Source organism: Meleagris gallopavo, chromosome 2, assembly GCF_000146605.3.
Source record: "Meleagris gallopavo isolate NT-WF06-2002-E0010 breed Aviagen turkey brand Nicholas breeding stock chromosome 2, Turkey_5.1, whole genome shotgun sequence".
In the NCBI taxonomy this organism is placed as follows: Eukaryota; Metazoa; Chordata; class Aves; order Galliformes; family Phasianidae; genus Meleagris; species Meleagris gallopavo.
The window spans coordinates 62526530-62528917 of record NC_015012.2 but is presented as its reverse complement, the minus strand read 5'-3'; positions in this window follow the sequence as shown (position 1 = coordinate 62528917).

The following is a 2388-nucleotide window of genomic DNA, read 5'->3' as shown; positions in this document are numbered from 1 at the left end:
AAAAAAAAAAAGCCAAAACTGATCTAAAACTGAATATGGACACTGAGTCTTCCAGGCCCCAGATTTTCAGTGCATACCAATTAAAAACTTTCTGACAGCAAAGGAAATCCCAGGACCCAACTGGGGTTTATTTGGGAAACATACAATTTCCATCCAAGAGAGCAAGTTTGATGTCTGTCTTCAAGCTGCACGGAAAAAAAATTACCTACTTTGAGTGAATTGTATTTAGAAGCAGATTTGTAGTTTTCAGAGAAAAGTACAGTCTACAAGCTAGAAAACAGTGTCATCCCAACCAGAAATTCCTCAACTTTTTGTACCCTCACTGAGAGGTATTATGGAACGGCTGAATGCCAAATGCAAGAATAATTATCAATTTCTGTATTTTCAGTTCTTCCGTGCTACAGGACATGGAATTTTATCCATGCTTTTGGGTTTCTCTTACACTGAAATATCTCAGTCCCTAAAAGTTGTGTGCCCTACAAACACAGAACTGCAGAAATTCCAGTATCAGTAACAATGGGGTCAAAGGCATTGAATTGGTTAAGCATGCCTTATGCTACATAAGAGGGTGAAACGCTCATGATTCTTTCTTTATCTGTCCTAAGAAATAACTCCTACCCAAGTTCTCAAAAAGTTGAACACGGATTTGATTCTGGGAGTGTGAGTAAGACACACCAACGAGCACCTGAGACAGCCCAGAGCAGCAGCCCTTTCTGTCTAGGATTGTGTCTGCTGTTGAAGACTGGAAGATGAAAAAGAGTTCATCAGGGATTTGACCAATTGCTTGGTCATGTCTGGCTAAATTAAATCCTTTCTGACACCAGCATATGACCAAGACATGATTTTTTTAATTATCAGTAAATTAAGATTTTGGTCCAAAATATATACTGTATGAAAGTGGCTAAGGTGCAAGCTGCCTTGCTTTTCTCATGAGCTGTTAACAAAAGGAGTGAACAAGGAAATTTAGGTTTGAAGATAGCAAGACTAGAAGGGAAGATTATAGGTAATTTTCTTCTTTTTTTCTCTCCTTAAAGTTCTTGTTTTACAAAATGTGACAACTCAGCTTACAGGACTAACCAGGATATTTTTTCTAGATATATCAAATATGTGGAATAAAATAAATGATACTGATTGTGACAAAATCATCAAGTAATTCTTATTAGACTGAGCAGTTAATACATTTCCCACATGAATTGCTACTTCGCCAGTTTTTATAGTACTTACAGACCTCACAGGAAAGGAAAAGGAAAAGGAAAAGGAAAAGGAAAAGGAAAAGGAAAAGAAAAGAAAAGAAAAGAAAAGAAAAGAAAAGAAAAGAAAAGAAAAGAAAAGAAAAGAAAAGAAAAGAGAAAAGAAACCAACTACCTCTCTCTTTATCAGCATCCTCTCTAGAGAGAGAGCCCCTTCCCAGCTGAAGAATCATGCACCAACCTCTCAAATATAATTCCCAGACCACATCCGAAATGCTGTGTGTGTGCCCAGCCCCTTTGTGCAGCCTGGAACAGTGAGTGGACCAGAGACATCTCCTATTTCTGCTTGCCAAGACTCCATCAGCATCTGACGAGTGCAAATGGTTTCATAGATAACCATCTGGTGACATACAGAATATAAATGAGCCATAGAGCAAAAGTCATTAAAATCTAACCTACGTTACTCATAAAAGTGTGTAATAAGTTGGATTTTAATCTAGATTTGCTACTTCTTTCAAGACAGAGGCCAAATAAAATTAAATAAATTGGCCAAAGCACAAAATGGTTCTTGCAGTCTTTCAACCCTTCACTGTGTAATGAGGATGACACTCTTCTCAATGAAAAGTATTGTGTAATGATCATTTGTATATCAACTTTCATGCAATTGGGTTGAAAGGTGCTGCCTAAAAAACCTGCCAAGCATTTATGCCCTGTAATTCTCTTTATTTTTTTCATATCTATATCTTGAAAAATGGAGAATGTAAGCAGTCAACTAAGGTGACAGTTTTGCTCTTTCTGCAATACTATATCTTTTAAATGTTAATTCCAGCATCTGTAATTTTTCATTACAGATTTTTAAATAAAATTAATTTTTACTAAACTGATTCTAGAAGTCACCAAACAGTGTATTTACTATACAATGCAATTTTAAAACATGCACAAAAATATTACTATCCACGAATGTTTCTGTGGGAAAGTTAAGCTGTAGCAATTTAGTGTCACAGCACTAGAATGTGAGGCCTGTGGCAAGTTTTTATACTGGATGAGCAATAAAATAAGGTTATCTAGAAAAAGCAGCTGAGGATAGATAAAGTGAAATATTTAAACAAGCCAAAACCTAATAAAAGTGCTTGTTTCATTAAATATGTTTGTACGAGTACTAAAAACCACAAAGAATGCACATGAATGTAAACCCAGA